The sequence below is a fragment of the Eschrichtius robustus genome, chromosome 4 (assembly GCF_028021215.1).
Source record: "Eschrichtius robustus isolate mEscRob2 chromosome 4, mEscRob2.pri, whole genome shotgun sequence".
Classification (NCBI taxonomy): domain Eukaryota; kingdom Metazoa; phylum Chordata; class Mammalia; order Artiodactyla; family Eschrichtiidae; genus Eschrichtius; species Eschrichtius robustus.
The window spans coordinates 59,472,846-59,492,676 of NC_090827.1; the positions used below are offsets into that span (position 1 = coordinate 59,472,846).

The following is a 19,831-nucleotide window of genomic DNA, read 5'->3' on the forward strand; positions in this document are numbered from 1 at the left end:
ATAACTTTTTTAAAAAATTCGTATGTACAAAAGGTTTAACAATAATTCTCTTGAACGATTCATCAAAGAGGATTATACCTCTAACCTCAAGCTCTGCTGATACTGTCCGTCAATAAGACTCAGTGAAAAATGAAGCTTAGTGTTTTAAACCTTTGGACCAATACTTGAGCAGCTAAAGAGGTCACTGGCGTTGTTTGTCCAATTTCACCTGCAGAGAATTTACTCATTCCAAGAATGTGGTTGTTCACAGGTTAAATGACTTCAGATAATGCACCATGTACAACTGGGTGGGAAATCCCTAAGCTAACAAACTAGGGAGAAGGCGATTATATACCTGGAAAATAGCACACTTCTTCCCTTCTCAAATTGTAAATGCATCCGCACCTGTAGGATTAAATTGATTTTGCTCTTACGACCATGTGAGGGGTTGGTTTTTGAATCATTTATAGTCTTTCACATTGCGGGACATTTACCACCTAACATAGTGCCTGCACATAATTAGTGATTGATAAACATGTGTTGAGCAAATCAGGGGAAGCTGACTTTAAAGAAATACAATACTGGGTGATACATGCCGTGATAGAAATATATTCAAAATACAGGTATAGGCAAAAAATATGTAAAGGGGAGAGTTGTCTGTCCGTGTCAGCAGCTGAATGAGGCATGTGAAGGGGCAAGAAGTCAGGCCCATCTCCTCCCGTCTCTCTTTTTTTTTTATAATTTATTTTTTTTTAAATTTTATTTATTTGTTTATTTATTTATTTATGGCTGTGTTGGGTCTTCATTTCTGTGCGAGGGCTTTCCCTAGTTGCGGCGAGCGGGGGCCACTCTTCATCGCGGTGCGCGGGCCTCTCACTACCACGGCCTCTCTTGTTGCGGAGCACAGGCTCCAGACACGCAGGCTCAGTAGTTGTGGCTCACGGGCCCAGCTGCTCTGCGGCATGTGGGATCTTCCCAGACCAGGGCTCGAACCCGTGTCCCCTGCATTGGCAGGCGGATTCTTAACCACTGCGCCACCAGGCAAGTCCCAGGAGGTATATTATTTCTTTTCTGAGGCTCATAACCTGGATGGAAAGCCCAAGAACAGAGGTGGAAGCAGTGTGGTGTGTAAAAAGTGGGGGCTCGAGAGCCAGACCACGTGGGTAAGAATCTCACTTCCAATACTGAGTGTTCTTGGGCAAAATATGCATCATGTCTGAGCATCCATCTCTTTAGCCTCAATATGGGAACGAGAAGACTAACCACACTGAGTTAGTGTGAGGATTACATAAACTAACACATTGAAGTTTCCTTACACATAGCAAGGGCTCCATAAAAGTGTTTCCTGAATTACGGGGTTTTGTGGTTTTTTTTAATAAGTTTAATACTTTTCCAACTGTTTCCACCACAAGAATGTGTTGGCAACTGCAGAGACCAAGGGGAAGAAATTTGCTTGGAGGAGGAAACAGGATTTACTTAAAGTCAAAGAACAGGAGTTAACTTGATTTATAAGTGAAACAGGAGATAGTCTTTCCTTTGGAGGGAAGCTTTTATTTCAGAGAGTGGTCCCAGGGCAGGAAGTTACCCAGTGACACCTTATGGACCATCCAAATGAGCTGCAGCCCCTGAAAACCTAGACATGCCCACAATTCTTGATTTACTGCTCACTGGGGAGAAGGATCTGGTCTCAAAGGTAGGATAAAAGTCAAGCTTCACTGAAGCCACCTCAGCCACTCAACAAATCATTATCTTGCCGTTGTGGAGGTCAGAAGTCTAAATCGCGTCTCACTGGGCTAACACCAAGGTGTTATCATAGCTGTGTTCTTTCTGGGGCTTGAGGGACGAATCCATTCTCTTGCCTTTTCTAGCTTTTAAAGGCTGCCTGGTGGCTTGTGGCCTCTTTCCTCTATCTTCCAAAGCCAGAGATGGCCAGTCCCATGCTACCTCGCTCTGACACTGACTCTCCTGCCTCCCTCTTTCCTTTATGAGGACCCTTGTGATTACGTTGGGCCCACCCAGATAACCTAAGAGAATCTCTCCAATCTCAAGGCCAGCTGAATTAGTAACCTTAATTCCACTTGCAATCTTAATTCCCTTTGCCATGTAATATATTCCTTGGTTTAAGATGTAGACAACTTTGGGTTGGGGGCATCATTCTACCTATCATAACCACTAACTAGCTGTGTGATGATAGGCAAAGTTATTCCTTTCCTCTAAACCTCAGTTTACTTTCCGGAAAAACAGGGAAGGTGATGATCATAGCACCTACCCCTGGGGATTACTGAGAGAATGAAAGTAAATTATGATAATGAATGAAAAGCTTAGCACAATACCTGACGCGGAATAAACGATCAATAAATGTTAGCCTTTATCATCACCATCATCATCATCATCATCATCGTCATTTACAGGGGGAAGTAGGTAAAGAGGTTATACACACTCAGTCCTCCACCCCTTATTGCATGCAATAGAATGAGCATCACCATAGAGGCCTGGACCCCTGCCTTTCCCCCATCCTCCCTTTGCCCACCCCTGTTTGGGACACTGAAGTAGGGGAAAGCCCAGCAAACACGATTGATAGACAAGGGACCACTGCACTCCAAGTTGAGCCCTTGAGCTCCTGGTGTCTGAACTCTCTAAGTCAGCTCTCATGTCTTAGAAAGAGACATGTGAGGTTGTTCTAGCCCCACACCAGTTTCTCAGAGTCCCCTGAGTACGTGGAGGACCCCTGGGAACCCCTAGGCTGTAACATGAGCAAAACTCTCCCGTTCCTGGGGGGTGTGTCTATGTGCCTGTGTGTGCCCACCGTGCAAATCCCTGCCTTCTCAGAAAGTATGCTCCTATTGTTTTCCCTCTCAGTGGAGTCCCTGAGCCCCTTCAGTCATTCTGTGCCAAATCCCAGTGAACTCCACTGAGCTTCAAAAAGGGGAGGCGCCTGTAGAGAGAACAAGAGGCCAAGGCTAACTGGACCCCAGCGAGGGCTCAATCCCCTGTTTCTGCTCCATTCAGATCAAAGACTTGGGCAAGTACTTTCTTTAAATCTACAGGCGTTTATTTATATTTTATTCCATTCCTCAAATAATTTCAGGCATCTTAGTTAGCATGGTTATTCCATATTCCTAAGAAAGATCCTTTCAATTGCCCCATTTGCTTACATTCAAGTTATAGTGTTTCCATTCATTAGACTGATTCTGCTGTATTTATTCATGGAAATGTACCATATTATGTATAATATACATATATGTATAGAACATCTATTAAAATGAACATATACAGAGAATATATATATAAACCACTTTTCAAAAATGAAAGGAGAACTTCTTTTCATTAGTGACATCAATGGAAAGCTAGGATCTTCGGAAAATAAATAAAAACTACAAATCACATGTGTGTTTCATGTATTTCATAAGTATTCAGAGGAAGTTCACTTCTTGTTATCAGTAAAATAGGAATGGGAATCACAAGCCAACAAGCATATATACATGGACACACATATGAAACATACATGCTTTATCTCATTTTAGATAACAATTTCCAACTCTTCCTTTATCAAATTTATATCGAACTTTCTGACATACTCAAATGATCAGGCTTTAGTTTCATCTTCTCTTTTTTTTCTACTCTTGGGTCTGGAAGAAATTCTAGTGGTCAAAAACTAAAATCAGGGGCAGCAAGAAGAAAAATGACAGATGTCTAGATGTTTCGAATGTTTGAGCATCCACTCCTACAAAAAGTGCCTTAGCTGTCAGATCTCTAGCACTTAGTAAAGATGCCTTAGTTCTACTATTCTAGGATGAGTTTCATGGGTGCCTAATGGTTCAGTCTTAGGCCAGATATCCTTCTGCTTCCTAAGGAAAAGTCCACCTGAGCCAGAGAAAACAGTATGACATTCATTTTAACCTCATGAACTTTGTTTCCCAAAGATTCCTCTAGGTTTTTAGATTTATGATATTAAGAAAGCTTTAGCAAAAATAAATAAATAAAAAGTTAAAAAAAATAAAGAAAGCTTAACTTGCAACAAGCAGAACGGTAGGGTGACAAGGGTGGCTATTCTTATTACTATTATCTTGTCTCTGCAAAAGAATTCTCAGGGTTGGCTGAGCTAGAAGGACACCGGGTAACAAAACTCACACAAGCTCACCTCCTATACAAGATAATAATAGTATTCTATTAGTCACCGTTTTGAACTACCAACATTTTCAAGCTGCATAACACTCCGAGGCCAGAATGATACCTGAAAAGGAACTGGCCACAGGATTTCTTCACTCAGGAGTTCTGAACAATGATTTATTTACTTATCTTCTACCAGAGCCATATAGTGATTAAGCTCTGGAACCATACTGCCCGGGTTCAAATCCTGCCCCCATGCTTGGAAGCTATGTGACCTTCAACAAGTTATTTGACCTCTCTGTGCCTGTCTCCCTGTCTGTGAGGTAAGGTTAATAATACCCTTCATGGGATGGTTGTGAGGATTAAGTTAATGCATGTAAAGTGTTTAGAAAAATGCCATTCAGTAAATACCCAGTAATTGTTAGTTTCTCTCAGTACTTTATATTCTCTTCTGAAAATTAGGAATACTAATATCTCTTTCATATACCTCACAGGTTATTTCAAAGGTCAGGATTAGAAAAGTTTTATGAAACACTTTGAGACACATAAAGTAAATTATTAGAGTGCCTCTACACCAATCTGGAAGTTGGCTCGATAACTTCCACCATCCCTAGAAGAAGGCTTCTGATTAGAAGCCAGACACTAGAACTGCTAAAAGCTGGAAATAAAACAGAAGAAGCAACATCAGCAGAAAGGCAAAAGAATGAAAACAGAAGGAAAAGAACATCTTTGGTCTGCCTACTATCTGTTAGGAGCTTGACACGTATAATATCATTTAATTCTCACCAACACTTATGAGGTAGGTATTTTGTTGACAACAAAACTAAGACCCAGAAGATTAAATAAGCTGCCCAAGGTCACAAAGTTATAAATAGCAGAGCCAAAATCCAAACCCAGATCTGTCCAAAGCCAAAACCCATCACACATTCGCCCACCCAACTATAAAACAAGCAGCACCCTACCCTTTCAAAAAAATAAAGCCGTCGTTGTGTTCGTGTAACTAAACAACAGAGAAGGCCAATGTGATATCAGTGATCAAGGAAAGTTACATACTGGTCACTATAGTTCTCCACTTGACTAGTGAGCAACAGATTCTGGGGAAACACCTTGAAAGGACCCCATCATACAACAGCTGGAACACTGCAGCCCTCCTAAGAGTTAGCTCTGCCGTGCTTGGCTGCATCCACAGAGAAGGCCAAATGAATAGATAAAGGTGCCAGAAAAAGTATAAATATGTGTTGCATGAATGAATAAATGAATGAAGGAAAAGTACAATTGTCCCTTAACACTTAAGGATACTTTGTCCTTCACAAATACCCAAATTCCAGTACAGTCTTTCTAACCCCACCACAGCCAACCCCAGATTTGAACTGCCTGCCACCAGATTCCCACCTGCTATGATGCTTCCCTGTTGCTGTCATCTGCAAACCCTCAGGTCCCTCCTCCTCATTCCCTGAAGATCTTTAGCCCTGGCTCACTGTCAGCCTCTCACCAACATTACTCCTACCAGAACACACGATGCCCATAATCTCAGACGATCCTCTGTCCTCCTTAACTCCCTCCTCCAAGCCCTCGTGGCTACTCGCTTCCACGGTCAGACCCTAGCTGTGTCATTACCTATGTGCAAACCCTCCATAATCCCAATTTCAAGCATCCCACTCTCTGACCACCTCCTCCTATCTTTTTTTTTTTTTTGTAACAGCTTTATTGACATGTAATTCATATACTATAAAATTCAGTCTTTTAAAGTGACCAATTCAATGTAGTGTATTCAGAGTTGTACAACTATTACCACAATCAACTTTAGAATATTTTAATCACCTCCCCCCAAAAGACACCATACCTATTAGCCTTCACCACCACCACCCCCAATTCCCCAATTCTCCCATTGGTCCCAGTCTAGGCAACCACCAATCTACTTGGTGTCTCTATTTATTTGTGTATTTTGAATATTTCATATCATACAATACATGGTCTTTTGTGCCTAGTTCCTTTCACTTAGCATGTTTTCAAGGTTTATCCAAATTGTAGCAGAATGAAGTATCAGAACTTCATTCTTTTTTATTGCCAAATAATACTCTATTTATCTATTCACCAGTTGATAGACATTTGGGTTATTTTCACTTTAGGGCTATTATGAATAATGCTGCAATAAACATTTGTGTAAAACTTTTTATGTGATGTGTGCATTCATTTCTCTTGGGTCTGTGCCTAGGAGTGGAATTGCTGGGTCATATGGTAACCTATGTTTAACATTTTGAGGAACTGCCAGACTGTTTTCCAAAGTCACTGCACTATTTTATAATCCCATCAGCTGTGAATGAGGGTTCCAACTTTTCTACATCCTCCTCAACACTTATTGTTTGTCTCTGTTATTACAGACATCCAGGTGGGTATGAAATGATATCTCGTGTGGTTTCGATTTGCATTCCCTCTCCTCTCTTTTCAGTTCATTTGTTCTGATACTCTGACTCCAGCAGTTTTTTGATTCCATTCATTGTTCCTATGGCTCTTTCACTGTTTCTCACCCATTTCAAGGAAGTGCTCACTTCCTTCCTTATCCATCTTAATGTCCATGGACTATCATTATAGTCAGTCATTTTCATAAACCATCAACTCTTTTGCTCTTCTCTTTCTTCCTCATACTCACCTGGCAAAACCCCAGACTTGGTAGAATCAAGCTCCCCATCTACACCACACTTTTATCTGCACGGTTGAAAGTAGCTGGTCTCAGTTTAAATCCACGACCTTCAACCTCAAGTCAGCCCTTAATGCTACCTGGCAATGCTAAACCCATTCACTCGACAATCCCCAAAGCCATTCTTTCTTCCACTTCCCTGGTCAATTTCATAGCTTTTTCAACTTCAACCCTTCACCACCAACCTCACACTGACTTTGCTTCCTATTTCACCAAGAAAAGGGATGCAATCAGAAGACAATGCCCCAAACTCATACCGCCACATGGACTTCTCTATTTACTTTATCATCTTTTTTGTTGCTAGGGCTGGACCAGCTATAGCAATGGTCCCTTTTGTGTCCAAGATCCCATCCTTTATCACCTACTCATAAGCTCTATTCCAACCATTGTCCCCTCCCAGGCATTAACACATTTTCCCACTCTATTGGATTATTCTCATTACTGAAAAACATTCTATTATTTCTCCCATGTTAAAAAAAGCAACCTTCCAATCCTACATCTTCCTCCAGCTATATTCCCTTTTCTCTCTATAGCCTGCATCTCATCTGAACTTCAGGCTCATATTTTTTTTTTAATAATTAATTTGTATTGGGGCATAGTTGCTTTACAATATTGTGTTAGTTTCTACTGTACAGCAAAGTGAATCAGCTCTCTGTATACATATATCCCCTCTTTTTTGGATTTCCTTTCCTTTAGGTCACCACAGAGCACTGAGTAGAGTTCCCTGAGCTATACAGTAGGTTCTCATTAGTTATCTATTTTATACATAGTATCAATAGTGTATATATGTCAATCCCAATCTCCCAATTCATCCCACCACCACCCCTTTCCCCCCTTGGTATCCATACGTTTGTTCTCTACGTCTGTGTCTCTATTTCTGTTTTGCGGGCTCATATATCTAATTGCCTGCTGTTGGATATTTATTTGGCATCTCAAATTTTACAAGGCTAAAATTAAGCTCCTGGTGTTCCCCCTGAACCTCTTTTATGGCAAATAGCATCACCATCTTCCAATTTCTCAGACCAAAAACCTTAAGAAGTCTCTTTCACATTAGACGCTGAATCTATCAGCAAAGCCTAAATTACTACCTCAAAAATATGTTCACAATCTGACCACTTCTCACCACCTACACTGCTACTGACCTGCTCTGACCTGCCACCATCTCTCAGCTGGATATTTAGTGGGATCCTAACTGGTGCTCCTGTTTCTGCCCTCGTGCCCCGTCTACTCATTCCACATCCCTACTCCATAAAGTATTTTCTTCCTTCCTTTCTTTTTAATTTTTCCCAGCTTTATCAAGATATTACTGACATACAACATACGTAAGTTTAACGTGTACAATGCGGTGATTTAATATATGTCCCATAATGTATTTTCAGCACAGCAGCCAGAGTGATCATTTTAAAATTAAGTCAAACATGTCACTCTTTCAGCGTAGCACCATCTAATGGCTTCCCAACCCACTTAGAGTAAAAGCTCAAGTCCTCTTAATGGCCTTCAAGGCCTTACGCAATCCTACAACCTGCCCCTCTGTATCTCCTTGACCTTTCTTTTATCATTCTCCCTTGGGGTTACTCTACTTCAGCCACCCTGTCTTTGCTGAGATTCCCTGAACTGTCCAAGAACACATCTACTACATGGTCTTTGCACTTGATTTAAAGTCTCGATGCAAAGACCAGGCAGCCACACGGTTTGCTCCCTCCCCTCCTTCAGGTCTCCTGCATTTTTCAGAAGTTTAGCAAAGCCTAAACTGATTCTGATTTTCCAAATCAGAAAATTGCTGGGGCAGGGTTAAGGGAGGTTGGAATAAGAGAAAGAAGAGAAAAGAAAAAGAATATTTAAACTTTGAGGTTCTCCTAAAGGCCAGGGTCTAGTTGCTTATTATTTGGCTTAATCCTCAACCTACAGGATGAGGATGATTATATATCCATTTTACAGATGAGATAACAAAGGTACAGGGGCATTAAGTCATAACCCTAACAAATCTCTAGTAAATGGTAGAGCTTGGTATCCAATCAAAAATCGAACCTCAAAACCTATCCTTGGCCCACGACATCACAGATATCCAGCTTCCTATTTAGTTGAGAACAAGTTGGGAATGGATGCCCATTACAAAATTCAAATATTTGCAATAGTAAGGAAATCTATATGGCTTATTTTTACAAATTCTTCACCTTGACTCTACCCTAAAATGAAACTTCTTCTGTGTGCTCAACTGTGGGTTAATTAGATTCCAGAGATTCCTGGCAATCTCTCAAGTAATCATCTGGGATCACTTTTGCGTGATAAAAATTCCATCGAGTGGCCCACTGCACCCAGATGCTTGTCAGCAAATTTACCCCTTCCAGTTGCTAAGGAGGCATAAACAGAAGGTCCTGTCAGTGAAGGAAATGGAAGGAAAGTGATTTGTTAATGGCTTTACTCAACAGTGCCATTTCCAAAAGTCCATGCTGGGTGGCCCAAATATTTAGAAATCCGCGCTCTATAGACCTTTAACGATGAGTTGTAAGCCTGGGTCTCGCACAGATGCCTAAGGAAGCTTGGGGTGTCCGGCTCCCCCTGTTACTATGCTGTCGTAACCCATCCCCACATTCATTATCTTTCAGTTATCAGCTCGGCATTTCTTCCTCGCCCGGGGCCTGTTCTTCTCCCCTGACCTCTGACTTACGTATTTGCTTTTCCCTGTTTGGAATCCTTGCTCAAACTAACTTCAATCACTCATAAACTGTGCTGTGAGGATGGAGATGAATGCGGGGGGAGCAGCGACAACCAAGAGACTTATACGGAATTGTTTGTGCCGTGCCTCCTGGTCAACCTCTCCCTCCTGATTTAATGGAGATGGGTTATTCATTAAATGACCATGACCCATCAGTGAGAGGCCGGTTTCTATTGTAGGCTAGTTTTCTATAAACGGTAAATCAGCTAAATAAAATAGCCAATTTGAAATGTCTTATCCATTCTGGTTATCTCTGACAGTTGAAGTTTGGGAATTAAATGGTGGTCAGGATATTATACAGCAGTCCTCTAAGTTTTATTAATTGCCATCAATAGGGACTTCTCTGGTGGTCTAGTGGTTAGGACTCTGTGCTTCCACTGCAGGGAACACGGGTGCAACCCCTGCTTGGGGAACTAAGATCCTGCATGCCCCGAGGTGCGGCCAAAAAAAAAAAAAAAAATGCGATCAATATAACGATAACTTCCAGTTGGAAATGCTTCCCAGGTACTAATTAATCTAAGGTTAATCAAGTTAACGCAAATAACAATCTTGAGAGGTCAGTTAGTATTGCACCCATTTTACAAAGGAGGAATGTGAAATAATTTGCCCCAAAGTCCAGTGTTAAATATGGGGGATTCAGACTCAGTTTAACTCCAAATCCATTAGGCAACACACCTTCCGATGGCTAGCAACATCCAATGAAAATATTAATTTCTTTCTACATGTACTGGTCTATATATATATATATAGAGAGAGAGAGAGAGAGAGAGAGAGAGAGAGGAGAGAGAGAGAGAGAAACTGCTCTGTCCTGGGCTCAGAACATACAAAAACATTTGATTTTCACTCCCTTGTGATCTAGCTGAAAATGAAAGGCCTATAAAAAGAAAGATAACTAGCATTGCAAGGTGGGTAGTATATCCAAGTGTCAAACATGAATTAGAGGGTTTCCCTGGTGGCACAGTGGTTAAGAATCCGCCTGCCAATGCAGGGGACACGGGTTCCAGCCCTGGTCCGGGAAGATCCCACATGCTGCGGAGCAACTAAGCCCGTGTGCCACAACTACTGAGCCCGCGTGCCGCAACTACTGAAGCCCGTGCACCTAGAGCCTGTGCTCTGCAACAAGAGAAGCCACCACAATGAGAAGCCCACGCATCGTAACAAAGAGCAGCCCCCGCTAGCCACAACTAGAGAAAGCCCGCGTGCAGCAATGAAGACCCAACACAGCCAATAAATAAATAAATAAAATTAAAAACAAACAAACAAACATGAATTAGAAACAGGCAATGCAGTGTGTGTGTTCAGACCAGAGAAACCACTGAGGCCAGGCAGGACTAGGATGGTCTTCTGTGGGGAGAGGATATTGACCTGTACCTGGAAACCTCCTAGGCCACTTGCTATAGGGTTCTTGAATTATATAAAACTTGGGCCAGAGAGTAAATCTTTTCCATGGTCCCCAAGGAGGAAATTGAAACAAGGACAGTGGAGCATGTGTCATATTAAGGGTCAATTTTTCCTTTTAGAAACATGTTGATGGGTCATGGACTATGTGTGCATGGCACAGACTTCAAAACAACTGTCTTAATGTGTAGACATTATTTGTTGTTTATCTGAAATTCAAATTTAGCTCAAAGTCCAGTATATTTGTTTCCTAAATCTGGCAGCCCTATTCTCACCACCACATCCAGTTCAGGACTGCCTTCCTTGAATGTTTTTATTGACTCTGAAAAGAAGAACCTTTGCACAGGGGAAGAAGATGGTTCAACTTTGCAGGCCAGGACCTTGATTTGGTCATTGCAGCCAGAGGTGAGTTCGGAGGAGAAAACCTCACATGAATCAAACTCATAAAAGACTGACACATATATTCAAACCAATCAGACTTGTGATGTTCCAAGCCACCAAGCTTTTGCCGAGTGCCTGGAATGACTGTCTTCCTATCCCTCACCATTTGCTTAGTAAACTCATTCATCCATTTTTTATTTAGTGCATTCATTCGTTGAGTCAGTCAATATCGGTTAAGCACCTACTGTGTGCCAGGTACTGTATTGGCAGCTGAACATGTACACTTCCATCGCTGTTCAAGCAAAAGTAATCATGGTGATAGCTGATACTTTTTAGCACTTGCCATGAGTTAGGCACTGGACTAAATGCTTTATATCTATTAAGACGTTTAATCTTCACATAGCACTATGGTGTATTTATTATTATTACTCACGTTTAACCAATAAGGACATCGAGACATAATGAGGTTTAAAAAAAACCCCATCTGTTTCCAGTCCAATAGTTAATAAATTGTTAGAGGCAGGATTTGAATCTAGCAGTTTCCGGAACCTGTATAATGTCTTAACACCATATGAAACTACTTTCTCTTTAAAACCCTCCCCTCTTGACTTTCCCTTTCTACAAGTTAGTCATGTCTCCCTCCAGGCTCATGTACCACTGTGAACTTCGTAAATGTCATTAATAAATCTGTTTCACTGCCTCATAGATTCTTAGCTTATATGTCCGTCTCCTCAATCAGACTGTAAGCTCCTTCAGGGCAGGAACGACACCTTATTCATTTTTGTGTCCTGAGTGCCTAGCACAGTTTGTGGCATAAAATAAGTGTTCAATACATGTTGCTGGATGGATTTCTTGCCAGTTGTGAGAAGCTAGAATGGTTCACGTATCAGAGTCAATCTAGGAAAATGGAAATCACTCTAAGTATTAAAAACAGAGGGAACGAAACACAGGGAATTGGTTGTGTAGGTAAAGGATGAGCTCCCCAGGCACGGCGGGAAGCCACTACACCCAACCCCAGTCCCAGGGGGCAGGGGGTCTGCCCACTGGAACCAAGGCAGGCAGGATATAATGCAAAAGACAAAACGTTGTCACAGACACTGTCTCAGATCAAGAGACAGGAGAAATACCCTGACTCTGCCTTCCTCCCACCATCCAATCCAAGTATCCATCTCCCATTGGCTACACCCTACCAGAAGCCAGCTGACTGGGAAGACTGAGACGTGAAGCCTGCAGGGGTCAGCCAGGACTGGCTTTAGGGCACGAAGACCCAGGACAATGGGCAGAGCACCCATCAGAGATTGCACTTCTCTTGTGACCATCATGAGAAACTATGGGCTAACAATCCTGACCATCCCTGCCGGGTAACAGTGACAAGTTGCCATTGGGTGTCCCATCGTTGTCTAGGCTCCATGAGGAAACCACTCTTCTACCAACTTACTGTCTCTCCAGGTAAGTCTAAATTCAATTGGCTTGGGCTACATCTTTCTTTACGTTTCAACCAACAATGACAACAATAAACAGTTATTGAGTGTCTGCTTTGCGTCAGAAGTTCTGCTAGGTCCCAGGGAAATAGAGGCTCCCATAGTGAGACACCCCACATGGCGAGGAATTCTCAGCCAAGGGGAAAGAGACAACTAAAAAGACAATTCCTCTGCCATGTGGTACGTGCTGTGACCACAGTAAGCACACATATTTGAACTTGGGAGCTCCAATGGGGGTCATGCCTTACCCCCAATAGCTTAGAAATGCAAGAAATAGATTAGTTCATGAGCGTTTAATCTATAAAATCAATGCACAATGGGTCAGAGTAGACAAGCAAAGACAAATGAAGGAGGTGGGATAACCTCTAAGGCACCACCCAGCTCTGAAATCCTGGGACTCTGTGTTCTACGCTCACACCAGAAGACTATCTTATGGTGCACCCACTGCATACCATACACTGGGCCAGGTCTTTCTATGCATAATCTCCTTTACTGGATCCCCAGGTCTCTGAATTTCACTCTATGGACACTTGAACCTTATAAATAATAATTTTATAGGTAGATAATGATGCAAGATTTTCTTCATTTTCCCCAGGTTCATAGAGCTAAATAGTTGCAGAGTAGGCATTAGAAAAGCACTCTCCAGATTCCCATCTCTGCTGTAAGACACTAACTACCCAGACACAGGAGTGTGGTCTGCAGTTGCAAAAATAAAACTTGGCTAAAGTAAGACTCGCTTAACTGCCACTTAACTGACAGCTTCCCAGATTGTGTGCAAACTGCTTTTAAAACAATTAAGTGCGTATATTTGGTTATTATTTTTTACATTCAAGCAGCCAATTGGGTCAAGAAGAGAGGTGGTGGTTTTATATGCTTATCACTTTGTTTTTTAAATACAAAACCTGTGCAGGGTGTGTTACTTTTAAACATCCTGCCCCAGTTGTGAGCTCACTCTTGGTTTTTCCACAACAGTGTTCTTTTTTTTTCCTCCCTTTAAATTTATTTATTTATTTATTTATTTTTGGCTGTGTTGGGTCTTCGTCTCTGTGCGAGGGCTTTCTCCAGTTGCGGCAAGCGGGGGCCACTCTTCATCGCGGTGCGCGGGCCTCTCACTATCGCGGCCTCTCTTGTTGCGGAGCACAGGCTCCAGACGCGCAGGCTCAGTAGTTGTGGCTCACGGGCCCAGCTGCTCCGCGGCATGTGGGATCCTCCCAGACCAGGGCTCGAACCCGTGTCCCCTGCATTGGCAGGCAGATTCTCAACCACTGCGCCACCAGGGAAGCCCGACAACAGTGTTCTTTAAGGTGATGCCCAGAGACTCTTCGCCTCTGTCTTTTGCCCACAGTCACCTATCTGCTGAGCTACTGGAGAAGCCAGCCTCTTGGAGCCAATGGGAGCAGCCTGAAAACAGGCTTTAGAGTCATGGGAACAAGGGTTTCTGACTCCAGCGACATCTGCTTTGGGTTTCTCTGGGAAATCACTAAACCTCTCTTAGGTTTTTAAATTGTCCGTTTCAAGTGAACTATACTTCTGCCTTTTATAGATAGACTTGCCACCTCTCTGACCCTAATAATACCCCTGCAGTCAGCACAGAATAGTGAAGTAAATTCTTATAAGTTGTCCATAAGTAAAACAAAACAAAACGATAGCTCATCAAGACCTGCTATATGAGGAAAGATAAAGCCTGACTCTAATTCTTCCTGTGTATTAAAAATCAACTGCAGCAGACTCTCATATTTGAGGAAATTATTTTATTCCCAATGGAACAGGAGGTTGAAGTGTTTATACTTTACAGCTACTTACTGTAAAAGAAGGAAGCCTTCAAGAGCAAGTTGACAGAGAGAGTGGGGGTTGGTTCCAATGGCCATCAACATTGACCTTCCTGGAAAAGAATTATTTCTTTGATGGCCTTGCTCATGGCTTTCAGGATTCTTTTTGTGCAATGGAGTGGGAGGTAATTACCTTTCAGACATTTTTCAAATGCTGGCTAAATGGGAGGGCTGGGCAAGGACCGTGTGGATATGCTGTCATTTGTTAACCACTCACTAAGTGCTCTACTGAACACACTGCGGGGGGATCTGCATTTAAGCCTTAAACCAACCCCATGCGGATAAAACAGTTATGATTGACAGATGTGGAAGCTCAGATTATGGTGGTGTTTCCAATCTTTTTCCCATCACAGCATCTCCTTGAGGGCTGAGAGGACCAGCCACTTGGCTCACGTGTACACCTCTCATGGTGCATTGGAGGGAGAGCTCGAGTTTGGACAGGGTTAAGTATCTTGCCTGAGGTAAGAATGAGGCTGAGCGGAGTTTAATTTTGTTTTTTTAATCTTATTTTATTTTTCTTAATACAGCAGGTTCTTATTAGTTACCTATTTTATACATATTAGTGTATATATGTCAATCCCAATCTCGCAATTCATCACACCACCACCCACCCTTGAGCTGAGTTTTAAACCCAAGGCTGTGACTATAAAAACTGGGCTCTGGGGCTTCCCTGGTGGCGCAGTGGTTGGGAATCTGCCTGCCAATGCAGGGGACACGGGTTCGGGCCCTGGTCTGGGAGGATCCCACATGCCGCGGAGCAGCTGGGCCCATGAGCCACAACTACTGAGCCTGCGCGTCTGGAGCCTGTGCTCCGCAACAAGAGAGGCCGCGATAGTGAGAGGCCCGCGCACCGCGATGAAGAGTGGCCCCCGCTCGCCGCAACTAGAGCAAGCCCTCGCGCAGAAACGGAGACCCAACACAGCCAAAAATAAATAAATAAATAAATAAATAAATAAATAAATAAATAAATAAATAAATAAATAAATTTATAAAACAAAAAACAAAAAAAAAACTGGGCTCCTAATCACTACCCTGTACTAGAGTGTACCATCAAATTATAGGTATGGCGTTATAAAATTCTCACAAACATCCCCAAAGGATGGATTATACTTGTCTTTATCTTAAGAGTGAATACAGATGAGTCTCTCTGTGATGCTGGTGTTGGGACATTGGCCAAACCCTCACTTTATTGGGTTATCCTATTAGATTATATTTTCAATGTTCAGTGCTTTTAGGGTTACCATTTGACTAATGTTTTAATGGAAATCTCATTGGCTACCTTGCAGGAAGTTTCCACTGTATGGTCACTCTGAGTGGGAGGGTATTGGAGGTGGAAATTGCAAAGCCAAGCAAACAGCACAGCCTCTACTACACTAAAAAGATGGGGAATCACTCCTTCAGGCTAATTTAATGTACCCCAGGGTAATCTGGGAAAGTAAGTACATTCCCTGGCAATTTTTCCTTTTTATACATCTGAGTCCACTGAGAAGCTGGTAGGAGGATAAGGAGGATATTCCTCCAAAGACCAGCTAGTCAGTATCTATCCTCCCACATGTGACCATCCCCGTCCACAGGATACAGATACAAAATGTGAGCAGGGCTTCTCATATGAGTTTTACTTGTTAGTCTGGTCCTCCCTGTTCTGTGTTCAGTTGACCAGAAGCTTGTATGGGTGTGAAAGATAAAGATCTCATGTGCTTTGTCCCTCTACCTGGAGACAAAATCTTTCCCTGGGTTTTCTTCCTCCAAGTCATATTTTTCATCTTGTGAGTGTTTACTGCTTACTCACCTAGAATGTTAGATTCAATGTCAACAGAGAAAAGAGGAAAAGCAACTAAATATGTTAAGGATAACAGAACTACACACAAGTTTTAATCCTAAGGAAACTCCTCCCATTTCAGTGGTATTTACTCTCAGTTAAGCATTGAAGGAAGCAAGAGGTGTGTATCTATTAACAAGACCATGAAGGATGGAGAGTCAAGCTGTGGCTGTGAGCTGCCCATCACAGCAGCTGACCTAGGCCTTGTTCAAGGAGCCTAGAACTTGGAGGTGCCTCTTCATGAAGCCGATTCCCCAGCAGAAAAAGGGACATGGACACAAAGTTGCAACACCCCACACTAAAAGTATTTAGCCAGACTTTACCCAATGTTTACCCAACAACTCCTTAACCTGTGCCTTAGAAAACTGGCCCATTACTGGCAGCAGAAACAGTTCTTGTTTACTACTAAATGCCTTCCGGTTTGTCTTGAAAGCAGGAGCTTTTTCAGACAAGGCCATTTTTTTTCAATGTTAAAAATGAGAATCTCTGAAGAAAAAAGTGAATATCCGATCTCTATATATCACTACTTACCTCAAGAGAATTGGACCAGGATCCCCACCCAGCAAAGGGGAAATTGTGCCAAATGTGTTTCCAAGAACAAAATCAGTAAGAGATAAAACTGAGTATACCATTCTGTTCAGTTTGTGAGAAAGTTCCATTGCATTGTTAAAGCTGAGAAAATGGTTCCAAATCACATGACTATAGTCAATGCCCAGACCTAGAGCAAAACTACTAAACAGTAGGGGTTACACCATAACCAAGAGATTTAAAAGAATGAAAATTACGTAAATCTGCCCCTCCCTCCAAACTTGACAGAGAGGTGATTTTAAAAAAATAAAACAAAGAAACTTTGCTTTTGCTGGGCTGAAAGAAAAACAAGAAAAAGAACAAGAGAGTAAATCATTGGTCAGGATGGCTGATGGAAAGTCCAACTGCAGGGGTAGGAGGGAGAGAAACCCTCCAAAGGGTTTGAGGATCTGGGAGCAGGAAGACTTGTGCCTCCATACCAACGGAGAGTCCTGCAAGGAAACATTCTCACAGAGAGCCCTGTGGCAACATGCAGGGCCACCCCAGAATAGCAATGGCCACAGGGCAAGTCCAGCCAGAGGGACCCTCTGAGATGGATGCCCCCCCCCATTTCCTTCAGCATCAGAGCAGCTCAGAAGAGCAGCAAACGTCTTCCTATGGCTTCCCTCCTCCCCTTCTCCCTGAGATGGGGCAAGAGTTTGGCTGAGAAAAAGGCAATGGACTGAGAACAGCCTTATAGTGGATAGACCTGGAAGCCACAGGGAGGGGTAGACTACAGACATCAGCAGTGGGTGGCAGTGAGGACAGATGCCCAAAGCCAAAGCCAGCTCAGAAGAGGCTCTTCCCAAGAAGGACCTCTCAGGTGCTCATCCCCTAAATGTTAAGGTCATACATAAGAGTGCCAGGAACCAAGATCATTCTTAGGGAGAAAATTAAAAAAAAAAAAAAAAAAAAAAAAAGTGGGAAGAGAAGAAAAATCTTGACTAAGAATTTACTCAAGGACTGGGTTTCCTGTGTCTAGAGTCACATCCTGCTGGCTCTCGTCGTGGTGTGCTGGAGCCTAGGAGAGCATCTGCTGGTCTTGATTCACTGGCGAGGGCAATCAGTGTCCCCAGTAGTGCCCAGATCAGAAATGCCCTTGCTGGCTCCTAGATGGAGTGGGTTGTCAGGCACCTTTCCTCAAACCCCTCAGGAGGTTGGTACCTGCCATGGTGTATTAAGGACCCTATTCTCTTTCTTCTACAGCTACTACAAAGTTCTGGGGAAGGAAACGTTCCCAAAGCAGACTGCCATGGCAAGGGGCAAATTCTCCAGCAGAAGAGCTGAGAAGATTATGGGTATGTATGGGGGCTTGAAGTCACGTAGAGGGAGGTTTGTTTAAATGCTAACCTGTGGCATTTCCCTGGTGGCGCAGTGGTTGGGAGTCCGCCTGCCAATGCAGGGGACACGGGTTCGAGCCCTGGTCCGGGAAGATCCCACATGCCGCGGAGCAACTAAGCCTGCGCACCACAACTACTGAGCTTGAGCTCTAGAGCCTATGCTCTGCAACAAGAGAAGCCACCGCAATGAGAAACCCGTGCACCGCAACGAAGAGTAGCCCCTGCTCGCCGCACCAAGAGAAAGCCGGCGTGCAGCAACGAAGACCCAACACAGCCACAAGTAAATAAATAAATTTTTAAAAAAAAGCTAACCTGTGTTTTTTTTTTTTAAAAAAAGGTTAGGATTTAAACCATAAGTAATTGAATTTATCTTGAATTAGAAAAATTTAGTTTTCTATTACCAAGTAGAAGTTAGGGCTCGTGAGTTAATTTAATTCAATTACAGAGAATAAAATTACTCGTCAGCTCATTGACATTTGTGTTGGTAAAAACTTACTCTCTCAATATATTTTAATGTAAATTCACTGTTACTGTTTCAATTTTATCTCAGATTTCAGAATGAGAGGCTTGATGCCCTCTTAAAGGAGTTTTCACCCTCAGTGCAGGAATCAGAGGGGCCTTTTTAGAAGATGTAGTGGTGGGCATTGCAGTTGTCACCCCAGGATCCACACCATCCTTCCTTCACTGGGAAGCAGCCCTGGTGATTGCATCTCCGGGTGAGCCCACCTCCACACTGCAGGGACCGGTTCAGGAAAGCCAACCCTCAGCCAGCTGGCACATGACTTTTCCCAGGTCAGAGGGGCTGGTTATAGGCGACCAGCCAGCCCTGAGGACTGGCCTCCTCTCTCTGGAGATGGACGCTGAAACATGGAGCCGGTCTCAGTTTGAAATTGTCACCATAGATGGTAAAGAAAAGATGTCTGACTAAATCAAATTGACTCTGAGACCACTGTTTCTGACCTTTCTAGTGCTGAGTCAATCTATCTCTTTTATTGTTTAACCCAGTTTGAGTTGGGCTTTGTGTTACGTGCAACCGAAAAACCCTGAAATGTTGCAGTTGGAGAGGGGACTTTCTCAGCTCCTAAATCTGAACGTATGAGTAAGGCAGGGCCTCACAATAGTTACCTCATACTTTAATGCCTTTTTTCTCTATATTTTTTTTTTAAGTTTTGTGCTTTTTTTTGTTTTGGTTTTTTTTAATTAATTTATTTTATTTATCTTTGGCTGTGTTGGGTCTTCATCTCCGTGCGAGGGCTTTCTCCAGCCGCGGCAAGCGGGGGCCACTCCTCATCACGGTGCGCGGGCCTCTCACTATCGCGGCCTCTCTTGTTGCGGAGCACAGGCTCCAGACGCGCAGGCTCAGTAGTCGTGGCTCACGGGCCTAGTTGCATCACGGCATGTGGGATCTTCCCAGACCAGGGCTCGAACCCGTGTCCCCTGCACTGACAGGCAGACTCTCAACCACTGCGCCACCAGGGAAGCCCAATGCCTTTTTTCTAGAAGAGTATTCAGT

The 19,831-nt window shown here is 43.0% G+C and overlaps 1 non-coding gene across 1 annotated transcript; it reads left to right on the forward strand.

Moving 5' to 3' along the window:
* The first annotated feature begins 17,948 nt into the window (after positions 1–17,948).
* LOC137764478 (small nucleolar RNA SNORA3/SNORA45 family) lies at positions 17,949–18,077 on the forward strand. The gene has a single exon (XR_011073983.1). It is a non-coding gene; the product is annotated as a small nucleolar RNA SNORA3/SNORA45 family (small nucleolar RNA).
* Positions 18,078–19,831: the final 1,754 nt, after the last annotated feature.